Source organism: Rattus norvegicus, chromosome 8, assembly GCF_036323735.1.
Source record: "Rattus norvegicus strain BN/NHsdMcwi chromosome 8, GRCr8, whole genome shotgun sequence".
In the NCBI taxonomy this organism is placed as follows: domain Eukaryota; kingdom Metazoa; phylum Chordata; class Mammalia; order Rodentia; family Muridae; genus Rattus; species Rattus norvegicus.
The window spans coordinates 105,285,142-105,304,176 of NC_086026.1; the positions used below are offsets into that span (position 1 = coordinate 105,285,142).

At 44.0% G+C, this 19,035-nt stretch overlaps 1 protein-coding gene across 2 annotated transcripts in view; it reads right to left on the reverse strand.

Moving 5' to 3' along the window:
- The window catches only part of Pls1 (plastin 1), a 109,941-nt gene that overhangs the window by 88,830 nt on the left and 2,076 nt on the right, over positions 1-19,035 (reverse strand). The window contains exon 1 of one of the 2 annotated variants that reach the window (XM_006243574.4): positions 7,143-7,346. The exons of the other annotated variant lie outside the window; for it this stretch is intronic. The gene's annotated coding sequence lies outside the window, so the exon portion shown is untranslated. Of the gene's footprint in view, positions 1-7,142; positions 7,347-19,035 lie in introns of those variants that run through there. 2 annotated transcript variants of the gene reach the window in all.

Genomic DNA, 19,035 nt, shown 5'->3' on the forward strand with positions numbered 1-19,035 from the left:
CCGCAAAACATGCATTAACTGAAAAAAAAAAAAAAGGGCAGGGGTGTGGTGGCACACGCTTTTGATCTCTGTGAGTTCAAAACCAGTTTGGTCTAAAAGGGAAAAGAGAAAAGAGTGAGAAAGGATCAGCCTGAGCCATACAACATTCTGGAAGCTAAGGCTGAAGGAGGGGTGAAGGGTCAAGAGTTCAAGACCAGCCTCAGCTTCACAGCAAGTTTGAGGCCAGCTGGAACTACGTGAGTCTCTGTTAATAGCATAACACACACACACACACACACACACACACACACGCGCGCGCGCGCGCGCGCGAGCGCACATCGCTAGCAGACATGCACACAGAAAGGGGTGGTAATGAAGAAAATCGCTCTTACAGATTTCTTTCCAATATTAGCTCCTTTGCATGACAACCGCTGCCTCTCTGGGGTTTTCTAAGCTGCTTTTCACGGGTGGCACCTCACTGACCTGATAATACTTCAAACTCTGTAAGAACTGGGCCACTCTTAAAAAATATCCCCCTGGACCAAATGGGTGCCACAGTAAAGTAAACCTAAGGAAAGATGTAGGAAACAGGGCCTTTGCAAGATTAAAAATAATAGTAAAATAAAATCTGACCAAGCTTTCCTGTGGAAGAGCGCCAGAACCTGAGAGTTTCTGGTTGGTTCACAAAGGTTATAAACACTAACTTGATATCAGGCTACCGGTTCAATTATATACTAACTTGATATTGTCTTTCCACCAAATTATTGATGAGCTGCATCAAGATACTCAACAGACTCATTTATCAAACCTCAAAACCCTAGTTTGCATTGATTTTCATCTATAAACAGAACACAGTAAGTACATATTTATTGCCAAGGACAAAAAAGTGGAGGAAAAAAGAATCGATATAACTATAAAACACAGCATTTAAGAAAAGAAAGGGAAATGAGTTCAAAGAGCCCACTCATGTTATTGGCCGGTCACCGTGAATGAATCAGCTCTGAGCCTGCTTTCCGTTCACCTGAACATGTTAATCTGTTCAGTTATGGGAACGACATGTAAATGCTGCCTGCACGGGCTAGGGCATTATTCAAACTGCTTGATTAGTACTAGTTGTAGGCCACACTGCAAAGCCTCCACTCTGGCCTTTCCCGTTGGGATCTGTGCGTGTTGACTTATCAATGGAGTCTAGAGTAGCCCAAAAGCTCATAAAACGGGGAGGTGGGGATCTGATACTGGTACAGCAATAACTAACAATGATGTCTTAAACTTAAAGACATCCAAGTTCTATTTTATACTCCTAAAATTCTCTTTTAGGTCCAAAAGATGAAGGGTCTTCTGTACTGTCCCTAACGGTTTTTATAATGATGTTACTGGTTTTTGGTTTTTTCTTTTTTTTTTTTTTTTCTTTTTTGGAAATAAGGTCTCAGGTTCTTATCATCTTTTGTTTTAAAGAGATTTATTTCCTAAATCTGTGTCTTTCAACAACTTAAGATTTTGTTTCTTAATAACATAATGAAACTGGTTTCCGTCAGCATTTTTAAACTCACCGACAACCCCTTTGCTTTTGATCATAAAGGAATCCCCACCCTCAACGTACACATACACACTTTCTTCTACATTACTAAATCATCTATCTACTCTAATATCAAAAAAAAGATTGTCTCTTCCTGCTTTCTTCCTGATCAGATCGGATCTCTCTCTTCTTTCTCCTTTTTTTAATGTGTGCATATGTGTATAGGTAAGAACTCAACTTTCAGGGGTTAGTTCTCTCCTTCCACCCTGTGGTTTCTAAGGATTCAAACTCAGGTAGGGAGTTTTAACCGCAAGCACCTTTATCTACTGAGCCATCTTGATGGCCCCAGATTGGATCTTTTATAGAAAGCATGCCTATATAATGTTATCCTCCTGGTATTCTTGTAGTTTTTCTTACAACAGAGTTACTCTAAAACTTAAAACAACAACAACAACAACAACACACACACACACACACACACACACACACACACACACACACCATTTGTAAGGCTGGGACTAGCTCAATGGTAGAAATCCAAATAGCAAGCATGAAGCCCTGGGTTTCGACCCAGAGCTGGGTAAAAAAGGAAAATTAGTTTGTCAGTTTACTATAAAGACTAAATAGAGTCCTTCTTCACAAGCAGACCTTAGGAACAAAGCTATCTCTAGATCCCACCAAAAATATTTTCTAAAAGGAGGGAAAAATCCTACCCATCAAACTCCTCACCACTGTGCCCACAGTGTTATTAAGACACAATTTTCTGAGGCTGGAGAGATGGCTCAGCAGTTAAGAGCACTGTCTGCTCTTCCAGAGGTCCTGAGTTCAATTGCCAACAACCACATGGTGGCTCACAACCATCTGTAATGGGATCTGATGCCTTCTCTTCCGGTGTGTCTGAGAGCAACAGTGTACTCATATTAAATAAATAAACCTTTAAAAAAAGACAATTTGCTAATGAAAATAAAATAGGAAATAATAAAAACAACCTGCTTTTACAGAAGCTATGCACACACCAAACAGGCTCTTCCAGACACAGGCGTGCTGAATAGAAACAGGGTGATCAAAGCTGACCTCATACGGGATGATCATGTGACCTCACGCAGTAGCAAAGGTCCCAGCAACTGACAGACCATCATTTTATAACCAATAAACATGGCTGTAGCACGAAGACCTCTTTCTCCTTCCCAGGCTTCCTTCATGACCCACAGTAAAATGTTAGTTCCAAACCATAGGACACTGTGAGCCGTTGCACGTTAAAACGACGGTAAAGGGAGTCAGACAGCAATGGGCCTTCCTCATCTGCAAATTCAATGCTCTGGAAACACGGAGAAGAACTCTACAGAACCCCAGTCTGGCTTCCATTTCGAGGTTCTCAGGAGAGGGCTGGTGGGTGGTTTATCAGGGGGAGGACATGTTTCCTCACGAGCGACTTAGTAGATCACACATCCTGGCCTCAGCGGGCCTTCAGTTGCTTTTCCCCTGCCCTCAGCACCGCTGCCCAACTACTGAAACCTCATTTGAGCACTCAGCATTCTCCAGTCTCCTCCCGTCCTCCTTTCCTCCAGAAAGCTCCATTACTATTGATTGCTTCCTCAAATTAAAATCGTGCTCATGGACTACCGAAACGGCCTCCGGCACCTGTTGGACTCTTCAGATAGACACTTGATTATCTGAGCTCTCCAGGCCTGAAGTCAGGCAGTCGTAGGGTCAAATCTCAGCTCAGTCACACGCTGACCATGTGACCTAACACAGATAATCCTTATCATTCTACGTTTCGTTTTTCTCCGATATAAAATGAGGGTAATACTCTTATCTACCTCATAGCTACATAATATAGCCATCTTATACAAGGCCATAGTAAATTCTAACTTATTGTGCAAAATTATATTTACAATTTGGCATCCAGAGCTACATGGCACATCCATTCAAACATAGACAATTTGTCATCTGTCTAATAAATACACGGTTCCTTTAAAACTTAAAATGATTCTTAGCTGGGCAGTGGTGGCGAAGGCCTTTGATCCTAGCACTTGGAAGGTAGAGGCAGGTGGATCTCTGTGAGTTTGAGGTCAGCCTTGTCCACAGAGTTCCAGGACAGCACAGAGCTGTTACACAGAGAATCCCCGTCTCACGGGGAGAAAATATTAAGGAGCTTCTCCTTCCCACCCCCAGCAGGGTTTCAACTGGGCTGACCTCAAACTAAACTCATTCTACCTCCTGAGCACTGAGATTACAGTAGTACCATACCCTGTTTATGGGGCGCTGGGATCAAACCTTGAGCTTCGTGCTCTGCTAACTGGCTCATCTCCTCAGGCCGATAACCTCTCTTGACTCAGCCAACCCTTCATCTCCCCGATGCTAACCACCGAAAGCTCTCCTGGCCTTTCCTTCCTCGCCATTTTTATGAGACCAGCTATTCCGGCCTGTCAAAGATGAAGTGATGAATCATGCCATATAAGGGCCAAGAGTAAGATTGTGCCTCCAACAGCTTCCTCGGCACCACGCACAGCTTAACAGAAAAGACTGGGTTTTGATTTGCAAAGCAGCCATTTGCAACATCTGTCCCAAGTCAACAAGTACATTCCAAACACTTCTTGAACTAGAATTTAGGTTTAGAATCACTGCCCTCTGCCTTGTTTTTCTAGGCTGAGTCTGATCACAATTTGCTCTTGTTCTCTCTCGCCTTGTCCCCATATGGCTGGGTCAAAAGGACCAGTCTTCAGTGTTACTCGCTGTGAGCATGGTTCTGGCACAGTAGAGCATCTTAAGGCTAGGGCAGCCCACTGTCCAATGACTCCGAGCTAACCTGCTTTTTTCTTCCACCTTGAGTAAGCTAAGCTAGCAATGATCTCTCTAGACTCTTCAACTTCCATGTATACAGTCTCTCAGGTTCCCAGCCTCACTCGACACCCCCACCTCAACTCACAATCTATACATTTGATTATGAACTGGCCAGTGATTCTGCCCCTCATTTCTTCCAATGACACAGAGGTCCTCCTTTGTACAGTGAGGTCATGAGCTAGACAAAGTACCATCCTGTGGCTCTCCCGTCCCAACTGCCCACCTTTGTCACGCCAGAACACCATTTATTTAGTCACGCAGTAACTGTTGAACATCTGAACGGCATCCTCATTTGAGGATGAAGTGTAATGACTGCCTCTCAGTTCATCTTCCAGAATGAGAAGACAACTACCACAGTAAGACAGAGAAAAGAACCAATGTTCCAATGGGGAGTGCTTGGAAGATTTTAAAAGGACATTATAAACCCACTACCAATACCTCGCTCATGAAAGGAATTTTCAACACCTCTCCCTTCTCTACACTTAATCTTTTTCACCACATCTTTATTTTACATGAGTTCTTCTTGTTTGTTTTTTTCTTTTGTTTTGAAACAGGTTTGAAACTCACTCTGTAGACCAGACAGAACTCAAACTGGCAGAGATCCTCCTGCCTCAGCCTACTAGGTACAGGAATGACAGGTGGGCGAACATCATTTTTAAGATGTGTTTATTTTACATGTATGAGTGTTTCAACTGCATGTATGTCTGTATGTCAGGTGTATGCTGGGTGTCAGAGGAGGTCAAATGAGTCTATCAGATCCTCTAGAATCGGAGTCACAGATGGTTATGAGCCACCCCATGGGTGCTGGGAATCAAACCAAGATCCTTTGGAAGAACAGCCAGAACTCTTAACCACTGACCCTCTGCTCCAGCCTGCCGTTTCTTCAGTCTGTGTTCTCCACTCTGCATTTATGATTAACCCACATCCTGGGGAACGCTCCTCACTTGCGCTTTCACCCCCATCTCCATGGCTCCCAACTAATCAACCCAGAAATCACTCCAGCTTGCTTTTTTTTTTTTTTTCTTAATTTCTTGTACTGCTTTTATGTGAACTCCCTCGAATCACAGACCGTGCACAACAAATCCCGGGAAATGTCCCTCCTACCGCAAACAGCAGTTGAGACCGGTTTGAACTTAGTACCGGGTGGGATCTTTAAGTCATACACTATCCAGAGTTTACACACTTAACAACTTTGCAGTCAGAAAATAGGAACGTGTTCTAAGCGATAATTCAGGAAGCTGTATCCAAAGGGGAGAATGGCAGCGCGGACAGAAGTCATAAAATACTGTGGGGTTGAGGTTGGGGTTGGGGTTGGGAAGAAAGCTACACGCAGCTGTGCTATCAAAGGAAACTAGGAAGAAGAGGCTATGCCTGAGCAAAGAGCTCAAACGGAGAGGGAAACAAGCGAGCCTTCAGGGTGAGAAACGGCACAGAGTTTGGTTCCCAGACCAGCAACCCCATCAGCGAAGAGGTGTGAGCCTTTGTGAATTGAGTGCATACAGTACTAGGAAGGTAGAAACTAACTTCTTGCCTCAATCAGACTGTGCAGGAAAAGCTGGGAGAGAAAGCAAGTTATAATCATCTAAGTATCAAAGAGGCACAGTAAAGAGATCCCTGAAATCAGAAAACCAGGTTCCCAGGCCCAGCTTTGCTCGAGGGGCGAGGGCGGGGCACAGAGAGTCATCTGACCTCCTCGGTCTCAGCTTTCTCATTTGTAAACTGAAGCAGCTGAACTGGCTGACCTCAACGGTCCCTCGGAACAAAACCAGACCAACTGTATATTATTTCTACCATTAGATGCTCGTCGTGCAGGAAAATAAAGGGAAGAGGGGAGGGGTCTTCTGTGATCTCTTTCTAGGTTTTTTTTTTCTTCCTCAACTTCAATTTTCTGTTTTCTAAACTTACTACAACCATGTGCCTCTCACATCACAAATTTAACACTTTCCTATAGAATTTCACTAATGAATTAAGTTTAAGGAGGAGTTGATTACAAGAGGTGGGGGTGGAATTAAATGCCCTTGCTTCACCTTTGTGGGGCCAAAACATGGGTCTCTGTATTCATCCTGAAATTCTAGTTATGATTTCACGTTCCTCCAAGAAATGTTCATTCAGTATTGGCTTCATACAGTATACAGCTTTGAGGTAGAATACATGTCCGTATAAGCCACACAATGTAAATAACCAGGAAGGTTTATTTTCTTCTTTTCAATAGTACCCATTGAAGCGTGGGACAGGGGTAATAATGTTGAAAATAGGTTTCTGTGTTTTGTTTTGTTTTTCAATTTTTAAAGCTTGTACTTGAAAATGCAGCCTGCCGAACCGCACAAAATTTTTGCCACTTTCCCTTTAGACTGATATTTCTTACGCTGCATCCAGAGGCCCCAGAGTTCCAAGAAAGGCACTAAATCCAGCAAACGGATGCAATTTCATTCTGCCCCTACTTGAGCCTATGCACCAGAGGCAAACACGGCAGTCACACAACTTATGGGAAAAACCAATGGATCAGAAAACCCTCAACAGCCACGCAAAGTTTAAAACAGAAAACTTAGTGTCCTCCCTTCCTAGATGCCCGGCATCCCGATGAGCTTCCTGGGCTGTGTGTTAAGCCGCTACACACAGGACTTCACACCTGAGCGCACGACTCCGCCGCAGGGCAGGAGCGCGCCCGCAGGTGTCGGAGACGCCCGCGTCCAGGATCCCCAAGCGCTCGCCAAGCGCGGCTAAGCCAAGCTTGGCTTTCCCGCACGGCCTCCCTCTCCTGCCCCGCGCCCGCTTGCGCGTCCTGACACCCGGCTCCCCGTACCTGCGGCGGCCGTTCGGCAGCTACTGCCCGAGACCCCTGCGCCCGCTGGTCTGGTCCACTCTGCTGCGGCTACTTCTCGCCCGCCTCCTAGCCCCTGCGCTCGCGCCACTGCGCATGCTCGTCCCGCACCCCCGCCCGCACGCTTGAAATCCACTTGCCGGGTTTTAGTTGCCGCACCCAGGGGAGTGGCCGCGGGACTTTTGCAGTCTGATGAAAGGAGGCTTGCAGGAGTTGAAGAGGTTTGGGGTGCGGGAGGGGGAGTGGACCGGAGCTGCAGGGGTGTCATCCCTGCTGCCCACCCTTCACCCAGCCTAATTACGACCGTCTGCACCCTTGAAATGAGTTTAGCACGGTGATTCTCAAACAAGGGGGCATCGGGATTACCTGGAGGTTTTGTTCAAAGTATCCACGTCTTGTGTCCGAATGCGTGTTCCTCATGTGTTCTCAGAACACGAGTATGCGTACCACCTTTGAAAACCACAGCTCAAAAGACAAAATATTTATTAAAGTAAAATGATTTCTCTCATCCTTCTCCCTTTTGGAGAATTCAGATAATCTTTCCTCTTAATTAAACAGCCACACCTATTTAAAATAACCAAAGCCCACACTCAAACAAAGGCGGGATCTTTTCCCGACAACATGTGAGTCAAGCAAATTGAATGCAGCTTCAAGGATTCTTGTTACTTTTCTCGCAGCATAATCCACAGGTGTGCAGAGTGCCTTTGCTGCCCTTTGACCTAGGTCCTATATGACCCTTAGCCCTAGTCCTGAATTGATTCAGAACAGGTAGCAATCAGGCCCCTTAGGAATGTGGCTTAAGTAGACTGAACCTCTTTAAAGTCCAAAAGAATTGGTTGGGCTAAAGAGGTGTGAGATAAGGATTTTTTCTGTGCCTAGAAAATCCCATAACCCAGAAAGCTCCGGAACCCACAAAGTCCTATAAACTTAACGTTTTTGTCTGAGCTCAGATCTACAGGAGGAACTATGTTCGCACTAAATATATTCTTTTTTTTTTTATTAACTTGAGTATTTCTTATATACATTTCAAGTGTTATTCCCTTTCCCGGTTTCCGGGCAAACATCCCCCACCCCCCTCCCCCACTAAATATATTCTTAAACATGTATGTTCAACATGACCCAGTCATTTCATTCTTAATTCTTATCCAAGATAAATTAAAACATATCACATAAAGACTTGAATACGAATGTAGCAGCTTCCTTCCTTCCTTCTTTCCTTCCTTCCTTCTTTCCTTCTTTCCTTCCTTCCTTCCTTCCTTCCTCCCTTTTTCTATAGCCACAGTCTGGAAGGACTTGACTGTTAAGGGGTGAATGAAAACCAGATGTGCTACATCCGTACAATGAAACACCACTTGGTACTAAAAGAGAATGACCTGGGCTGGAGAGATGGCTCAGCGGTTAAGAGCACTGACTGCTCTTCCAGAAGTCCTGAGTTCAATTCCCAGCAACCACATGGTGGCTCACAACCATCCGTAATGGATTCTGATGCCCTCTTCTGGTGTGTCTGAAGACAGCGACAGTGTACTCACATATATAAAATAAAAATAAATCTTTAAAATAAAAAAAAGAGAGAGAGAATGACCTATGTAAATGCCTCACCATAGATTGCCATATCCTCCTATACCGGGAGTGAATAAAGAAAAAGAAAACACACAGAGACAAATGGATGGAGAAAAAGCTGAGATTGGATGGCCTAGGCTCCAGGGTAGAGAGCCACAGGGTCCCGGAGGTGGTTGACTTTGTATAGTTTATTATGTACAGTTGAACATAGAGGTCGGGTCATTGCAGGTAGCTGAACAAAGAGGCAGGCACAGGGTGTCTCAGTGGGAGAGCAGTGGAGCAGTCCCTGTAGGAGAGCATCCTTGGGCAGCAACTGTCAGGAGGGATAGAAAGCAATGGTGAGGTTTTCAGCTCACACTATCAACACCTGTGAATGGTCCAGAGGAAGGTTTTGCCATCCCTCCAAGCCTGTCCTGACCAGGGAAGGCTTTGCCACCTCCATAGGGCTGAGGCACTGGGGTCCTTGAATGGTCAAACCCATTCACTCAGGACTTCAATTGCTCCCTACAATAAACAAATCTCAAAATCATTATGCTGAACTGGAGAAACCGGAGAGAAAATATATAGTGTAAAGCTTAATTTCTATGAAGTCAGATTCTTTATAAGGACAAAAGCAAAGCCAGTAATTGCCTGGGCCAGAGGTAGAGAAGGAGTGAACAGCAACAAGACAATGTGCCTCTTTCAGGGCCACAGGGACATTTCTCTATCGATAACTATGATGATTTGCTGGGTGTATACAAGTACCAAAGCTAAAGCGGATACTTTAAATATGTAAAATTCATTTTCTATAAGTCATTGCCCAAGAGAATTGGAAATGATAGTTAAATATACCTGTAATATATATATATATATATACATATATATATATATGATATTGACTGATAAGTCCATGAAGAAATGCAGTACCTCTTGATTTGGAGGGAAGGCACAAGAAACTCAGTCCCCTAAAGGAAGGTAAAATAATCGGTTTTTAATCATCTGTGAATGTAACTAGTCCCCAAGATGGAATTGTTGATAATAAACCCAAAGTATTTTACAGAAGTTTCTCCCAAACCTAAAATAGCAAAGTATATCATTAGAAATGCAGATAATTGGGGCTGGGGATTTAGCTCAGTGGTAGAGCGCTTACCTAGGAAGCGCAAGGTCCTGGGTTCGGTCCCCAGCTCCGAAAAAAAAGAACAAAAAAAAAAAAAAGGCAGATAATTATAAACAAAATTGTAAGTGGGCCCGGTGAGGTAGGCCTATAAGCCTAGCTACTTGAAAAGCTGCTACAGGAGGATTATGATGGACAACCACTTGGACATAGGCATAGACTTTACAAGAGTCCGGGCTCTATCCCCAGTAAAAAGGGGGGAGAGGAAAGGGGGAAAAACAGTTGTCTGCTCAACTGACCATATCACCAGCATTGAAAAGTAAGATTTTCAGACTCATGGAGAAAGCTGGGCTCTGTGGCCCATGCCTGGAACCACTGGGGAGGCAGAGGCAGACAGATCTCTGTGAGTTCAAGACCAGCCCATAGAACATAGCGAGCGCTATGATCGCCATAGCTACATAGTTACATAGTGAGGCCCTGCCATATATATTTCCTCCTGGAGATGAAAAATATAAAAATAGGCAAGGAGGTTCCAGGTCAAGGCCCTCAGCTCAGATCTTATTTGATAAACATATTCTACTGAGAATTCAAAGATCAATCATTTAAAAGTAACTAAAGTCATGCCCGCAATCCCAGTTCTTTCTAGGCAAGGCAAAATCAAGAATCCTAGGGCAGTCTCTCCTACATAGCAAGTTCAAGGCCTGCCTGGGCTGCGTGCGTAATGCCCTATCTCAAATAAACACATATTGGAGAGAGGGGGAAATGACTGAAGTAATAGTCTCAGTAGCAAGAATTTACTAAGAAGCCTTATAGTAAGCACAAGTATACTGTATTTACAGTAACCACGGAGAGAGATGGTTGAGTGGTTAAGAGTATTTGTTGCTCTTGCAGAGGACCTGGATTCCCAGCATCTGTATGGTAGTTCACAATCACCTGTAACTCCAGTTCTAGGGGATCTGGTGCCCTTTTCTGACCTCCATAGGCACCAAGCATGTACCTAACGCACAGACATACATGCAGATAAAACACTCACCCACTAAATAAAATGCTTAAATCTAATTGAAAATGTTTTAAAAATCTCTAGTAAACATATGTCAAAATTGACCAGGGTTGCCTAGGGGACCAGAAGCAGTAGAATGAACATATATTATACAGGGGACTTGGTAGATAGGCTTGCACAACACCTGCTGGGCAGTCAGCAAAGGCCATCTACACACTGGAGAGGTTGAGAGCTGTACTGGCTGGTTTTGTGTGTCAACTTGACACGAGCTGGAGTTACTACAGAAAAAGGACCCTCAGTTGAGGAAAATCTTCCATGAGATCCAGCTGTAAGGCATTTTCTTGATTGGCAATCAAGGGAGGAGGACCCAGTCCATTGTAGGTGGTGCCATCCCTGAGCTGGTGGTCCTGGATTCTATAAGAAAGCAAGCTGAGCAAGCCAGGGGAGCAAGCCAGTAAGTAAGTAACATCCCTCCATGGCCTCTGCATCAGCTCCTGCTTCCTGACCTGCTTGAGTTCCAGTCCTGACTTCCTTTGGTGATGAACAGCAATGTGGAAACCCTTTCCTCCCCAACTTGCTTCTTGGTCAGGAGGTTTGTGCAGGAGTAGGAACCCTGACTAAGAGCCCTGTAGCAGCTCAGTCCCCAAGGCTGGAGGTCTCCGCAGTCCCAATCTGTCACTCAATTTCTGGAGGATTCCTGGAGAGATGCTGTTCCTTAGTCCACATTGGAAAGCTGAAGAGGCTGAGTACTGATGTCGGGAAAGAACGGCAGCGCTGTGGCAGCTACAGAGTAGACACACTCACCAGCAAGCAGCACAGTCAGGCAGGAGAAAAAGCAACTCTTTGCTAGGCTCTCCTTTTATCTGTATGCCACTCACTGAAGGAGGTGTGCCTTGGGGGGGGGAGGCTTTCCCATCTGGGTTAATCACTTCCAGGAAATGTAGATCCTTACAGTTGGTTCCATATCCAATCAAACTGACAACCAAGATCAACTACTGCACCATATGACCCAGGTTTTCTAGAAAATTCCCAATTTTGAATATTTGCTATCCCATGAGTTGGGTTCAAACATGTATCCCAGTTGCTACTTAGGAAGGAAATATTATCAACACTTAAGTGGGAATATTTTCTATATCTTCTATTACATGTATAAAATAATAATAAAATAATGGGCTGGGGATTTAGCTCAGTGGTAGAGCGCTTGCCTAGCAAATGCAAGGCCCTGGGTTCAGTCCCCAGCTCCGAAAAATAGAAAAAAGAAAAAAGAAAATAATAATAGCTAAGAGTTATTTGTCTCCTATTTAAGTCACCATTTTAAGCACTTCAAAGTGTTAAGGTTTATATCCCAATAGAATATATGTAACAGCCCTAAGAAATTATCTTCATTTATAGGTAAAATTTTTATGTAAAATATATTTGGGTTGTTTGTTTGGGGGCAGGGTAGATGAGTGATTGCTATACAGATCTTGAGGCCTGGAGTCCAGATGCCCAACAGGGTAGCCAGTGTAGGTGGGGTTCGACAGCCACCAGTCATCCCAGCCTGGGGGACAGCTAGGGACAGCAGCTTTGTGAAGGGAGCTGGCTAGCCAGACTAGCTGAATTGGTAAAGCTTTGTGTTTTCGTGAGAGGCCCTGCCTCTGTATATAAGGTGGAGAGCAATCAAGAGAGACACCCGATGCCAACCCTTAGCTACCACACATAAATGCACACACATGCATCAAAAATATTCACACCTTTCCATAACACAGCTACATAGACACTGAAGGCAACGAAATAACTAAACTTTGCAAAGATTCATCTGGATTGAGTTTATCTAGGCCATTTGATAAGGGAAGGGCTACCACATGGAGAAAACTCAAGAGTTTGCCACGGCCACTGCTACTGTTCAGCCCATGTTTTCTCTGTACTCCCCACTGTACAGGCTCACACATACAAAGGGATAGGATTTCAACTCAAGATCAGTTCCAAACGTGTGCTGTTATCACAAAGCCAGTCCATGAAAAGGTAGGTCTTTACTCTGGAGACGTCTTGTGAGTCCCTGTGACTTAGCTAGGATTTGCTCTCTAGAACACAACGTTTCAAATTGTGTATAATCATAATCAGTGGCCACCATAGGCACTGGTTTCACTTTGAATTTCAGAAAAACTAGATCCATTAAAAACAGTTTAGCATCTGGGCAATGGTGGCTTGTACCTTTAGATCCAGCACTCTGGAGGCAAAAGCCTGTTCAACTACAGGACAGCCAGGTAGGTTTACATATAGAATCCCTCCCCTCAAAAAAACCCTAACAAGCAAACTACCTAATCAGTTTAGCATATATTATTTGCACAAAACAATGGGTTTCACTGCAACCTTTTTATGAAATTTTATTTTTTATTAGATATATTTCTTTATTTACATTTCAAATGTTATTCCCTTTCCCGGTTTCCTGTCCATAAACCCCTATCCCCTCCCCCTCCCCCATCCGGGTGTTCCCCCCATTCACCCCCCCAAATTCACCACCCAAAATGGGGGTCCAACCTTGGCAGAACCAAGGGCTTCCCCTTCCACTGGTGCCCCAACAAGGCTATTCTCTGCTACATATGCAGTTGGAGCCCTGGGTCACTCCATGTATAGTCTTTGGGTTCACTGCAACCTTTTCATCCACTCACATAATATGCTTTTTCTTTATATCAACTGCCCCATTACCTTCTCTTGTCACTCCATCACATTTCTCTTCCCAAATACTATTTCCAAGTTATTGTTGTTTTAAAGGTTTTTATTCATTCTTTGTGAGTTTCACATCATGCATCCCAGTCCCACTCATCTCTCCACCTCATATCTGCCCTTGCAACCTCCCCACCAAACACACACACACACACACACACACACACACACACACACACAGAGTCTTGTCACGGAAGCTGTAGTATGTCACAGTGTGTCCCTCAGTAAACCACTCTGTCCACACATGTCCACTTGCAAATGTTCATTGCAGTGAGTCATTGGTCTGGTTATTATTGTTTTTATCTAGACTCTACACACCAGAGGAAAAAAACACATGATATTTGTCTTTTCTGAGTCTGGTTATTTGGTTTAACATAATAATCTCCAGCCCCACCAGACTCCCTGCGCATATCATTATTTTGTTCATCTTTATGATTGAACAATAATTCACTGTGTACACAGACCACATCGCCTTTGTCCACTCATCTGTTGATGGGCACCAAGTCTAACCATGATGCATTCTGAAGGAAACCAGGAAGCATGATGTAAACATCTTGAGTTTATTTGGCTTTTTTTTTTCAGAATAAAGTAGAAAGAAATAGAAGTGAAGAGGACAATATTCAGTTTAACAACATTCAGTTTAGTTCTGGATTTATCTTGATTTTCTTTTTTTTAAAACATCATTTAGAGGAGAAAAAGAATAATCTCAGAAATAAGACAGAGAAGGAAACAAACCTCCATCCCTTCTGTTCCTTCCTTTCCTCTCCTGTTAGGGGTGCCGGGTGTATAACAATTAGCTAAGCCTTTGGGAATGTGAAAATTTGTGACTAAAATTCAAAGCTAAATGGACAGTCTAGCTTGTGGAGTGGAACTGGAACCGAACAACTGTCCTGGAGAGAAATAAGCAGCGGTGGGGAACAGAGCCACACACGTTAGCTGAAACAGATGGCAAGTTATCCGAGAAAATGGAGGCACACACTCCGCAGACACCCTTCACTGTTTACACATGGAATTATACAAGCATCAAAGCGACTGCACCTCAAGACCCTAGACTGCTGGTAACAAGAACACAGGCGCATGGCCCGCCCCTCTCTTACACTGCCTTTCCAGAAAGCCAAAAGTAGTATTTTCCACATTTACCTGTGACTGAAAAAAATATGTAAACTCTGAACTTCCTTTCTGACTTCTCTTTACTCTGAGCCTCCGGACATGTTTCCAGAAATCTGCTTTACAGGGCTCTCCAGGTGGTTGTGATGCGTGCTCAAAGTTCAGAGCTTTTCCTGCTTCATCAGCTTCAAGGCTACGGGGTACTTGAAAGTATTTTGAAAACAGTAAGAAATAATTGTTCTAATCATTACCGTTATATTTTATACACCCTCGGGGTCATATCTGAAACCTTTTCAATTTCAGTGACAGTAATTTGTTACCTATACAGAAAGCTCCCACATGTGTGGGTAATCTTTGTCCTTTATGAATTGCTTCCGAATTCAGTGAAGCCTGCATTGTGTGTGTGTGTGTGTGTGTGTGTGTGTGTGTGTGTGTGTACAACTCTTGTAGAAATGAAAAGACAAACGACTTTACTGAGTAGATTCGTCTGGGTGCAACGGGTGTTTTCCAAGTCTCTCTAAATGAGGTGGGTCCACTCATGCAGTCAGGCTCCAGAGAGTAATTTGTTTTCCTCCATAAGGTTTCAGAACGATGGTTTATACTTAGAGTGTTCATTACTTGAGACTGTACCCAGCCAACGACAACAGACATGTTCTCCCTTGTAACTTTCACCCATGTATGACAATATTCAATAAATAGCCACCCTACTGAAGAAGGGAATGGATTAATCAGATTTGAATTTTGCAAAGGCTGTATTCTATGGAGTAGAACAACTCCAGATAATAATAATAATAATCACATCAACACTGATTTAAAACATCAGCTACGGAGGCCTGGTGATAGCATCGGAGAGCTTATTAACTACACACAAGGCCTCGCACTCTGTAGCCAGCATCACAAAAAGTAAAAATACACCAATAGCAGAATTAACTCATAGACGGGGTACAGAAGCTTTTGAAACTGTTTACACCCATCTCATTTAGGATTTACTAAAGTATATTCCCTTTATACTGTGCATTATACAACAAAATCCTGACAGAAGACAGGAAATGAAGAAAAACAAGTTTTGTTAACAATGTGTTGTGACAGGACTTGAGCTGGCAGTTTCTGCAGCCTCTAGACATCAAGTCACAAAAGTCTCAATGGGGTTGTGGTGCCACCTAGCGGTCATTTTGATAGTACCGTATCTCTAATGGGGACAATTCTATACAAAGACTAATGAAAACCTTCAGGTTGGTTGGTACCTTTTGTTCACTCCCCTAGGTCACAAAGCTTAGCGGTTAGCAGGGACTTGGATACACCCACACCGAACTCTCTGCTTTAACGCTTCACAACTTCACCCACACTTTCTCTCCAAACTTCATCTCCCCACAGGATGAGACAAGCATGCATGAGGCCCTAGGTTCTGTCCTCAGCACCACAAAAAGAAAAGGACACAAATTACTGAATGAGTTTGTCTACTAAGGCAGTGTACATTTAAGTATAGAAGGTAATTTCTAAAATGGTTTACATCGCTTTTATCACTTAAGATTTATATTTTACAATTTATATTATGTATAGTAGGATGTAGCACTGAATATACATAATTAATAAAAACCGTACATAAAGACAAATACTTCCCGGACATAGCGACATACAACTGTAATCCCCACATTAAGGGGACGGGTAGTAGAGCCATTGCAAGTAAAAAATTAAGACATATATTTAAATTTTTTCAACAATACTACTAACCTAAAAAAAAAAAAAAAAAAAAAGCTGGGATCCCCAAGCTAGGCAGGGTCCCACGTACACAGACTCGCCTAGAACTCCTGCTCCTCCAGCCTCCGCCTCCAAAGACTGGGATTGCAGACCTGTACCAACACACCCTAGAACGCTTGTGAAGTAGTTTAGTCAAGGCGTGATGATCAGCTGAGAGCAGAAATGTGTGATGAGATCCGACAGGAAATCCGTGGGTCTGATAGTTCAGAAATAGAATTCTAGAAATACAAAACCGAAGCAATCGAAGATAAATTGATATCACGTCTGGGATTTCATTTAAAATTATCCAACTGGGGAAAGAGGGCATAGGGAGGGTGATCATAAGGCTGGGGTGCAGTTCAGTAGAACACGTGCACAAGGTCCCTGGTCAGATGCCCAACTGGGAACAGTGGGGACAGAGATTTGACCACACGAAAGAACTGTTGGGTGGTAGACATAAGGCGATTCTGGATTTTGACCTACCTCTGTTCTGTTGGTGTTAGTACAGATCTGTAGCCCAGTCTTTGGGAGGTGACTGAGGGGGAGCTCAAGGCTAGTCTAAGCACATCAGATCTAGTCTGGCTCATCTCCCCTCCCTACAGGCTTGTTTTGTTTTGCTTTCTTGTTTTAAAAAGAAGCAAAACAAAAATATCATTCAAGGTAGAAAAAAATCCAGGAAGGAGATAAGACAGACGAATAAAACCTGGAGAGCTTGCAGGGAACGGGTAGCGAGTGAGCTCCGGAGTGCTTACCTGAAAGAGTTATCTGAGGTTTCAGAAGGAATAGGGTTACCCAAGAATAAAAGGGGGCAATGAAGACCCCTGATGCCTTGGGGTTAGGGAGGGGGAGGGAGGAAAAGAGAGGGAGAAACCCCAAGGAGGAGCCTAAGGAAGATGACAAAGGAAACACTGCTAAAACATGGGCCAATAAGCCAAAGAACGCATTCCAGGAAGGCGGTGATCTAGATGGGCAAGATGTGTAAGAGAAACAGGCTGACCCGTCCTTTGGATTTAGCCATCTGAAAGCCATGAGAGGACCTGGAAGAAAGGCACTCAGGTGAATGTCTTTAAGTGGAAGCTTTATTAAGACAGTTATTAACTACACAAGCAATAGATCTGGGATCTGAGGGAAGAGACTTCAGTCCCCACCATACAAAGCCAAGCCAGTGTCCATTCTTAAGATTTCTAAGGGAGGGTGTGACCTCCCTTAGAGGAAGCAGGCTTAGTTAATAGATGACCTGTGCTATGGGACATGGATGACAGGAGTCAAGGAGACACTGGATAGGGCAATGGGCTGGTTAATGTGTGACATTAGTCAAGCCGTCTTGACCCCTGGGGAGCAGTGAGGTGATGAGATGAGGACATTGCTTTCTATGGGTGCTGTAAGGAGAGAAGCATGCAGGCTTGTGAGACTCCTGGGTGAGCCTCTCAGTTCCTTATAGCAGCTTTGAAAGGCGAGAAAGATTACAGGGGGTTGGGGGTGGGTGGCCCAGTCTGTGGGTCTGCTTCCAAGATCATCTGGAAGGTCTGTCAAGGTGTCTGTCAAGCATAAACAAGGACCTGAGTCTTAGTTGCCATTCTATTGCTGGAAAAGAGACACTATGACCAAGGCAACCTAGAGATTAACAGTTTATTGTGTTTATAGTTTCAGAGGGTTAGGATCTGTGATTACTATGGCAGAGACCATGGCAGCAGGCAGGCAGGCCCGCAGGCATGGTGCTGGAGCTTACTGAGTGCTTACATCTTGATCCACAAGCATGGGGAGAAAGAAGAGAGAATGGGACAGGAGGTGGGGGGAGGGTGGGGAAGGAAGAGGGAGAAAGAACTAATTGGGAATAGTGGGCTTTTAAAACCTAAAAGTCCACCTGCCCCCAGTGGACACTCCTCCAACAATCCTTCCCAAACAGTTCCACCAACTGGGAGCATCAAGCATTCAAATAGATGAGCCTCTGGTGGTCATTCTTATTCAAACTACACCATAAGTCTGAGCTTCAGTACTACATAAACTAAATATCGAGGCATATGCCTGCAATCCCAGCACACAGAAGGTGATCAGCCTCAGCTATACAGTGAGCTCAAGGCCAGCCTGGACTATGGGGGACCCAATCTTAATAAGCAAAAGTAACAGCAGAAAAAAGAGAAGCCATTGGTAATTCTGGGGGAAAATTAAGGCGGGGCAGAGGGGCAGAGTAAAATAAACACTGGGTTAGGACTGAATGGGAAATGAAAAATAGGATCAGCCTTATGAAGAAATTCTCTCACAGAGTTTGGCAGAGAAAGACAGGAGTCCTTGGAGAGAAGATTGACACTGCTCATTTATTGACATATCACTAAAGCTGACAATGTGGCTGTCAACTTCCTTTCCTTCTGATTCGCATCTTCCTCCAAATTCAAGTGTAGCTTTGACTAGCTCTTGCTGTTGTTTGACTGTGCCTCACCATGCAGCCAAAGACATCATGCTTATTTATCATGCTGCCTCCTCCTCTAAGGTCCTAGAATTATAGTCATGTTGTCAAAGCTAGCTTGTTGCCACTCTGTGGAGATCAGTGCCTCCCCACAACTTACTGAAGTGTGTCCTTGTGACACTGGGTCATCATGTTGTCATTCACGATTGTGTTGGATCGTATTCACAGGACATATGCAGACTGCCCACGGTGGCCCACCAATGGCACT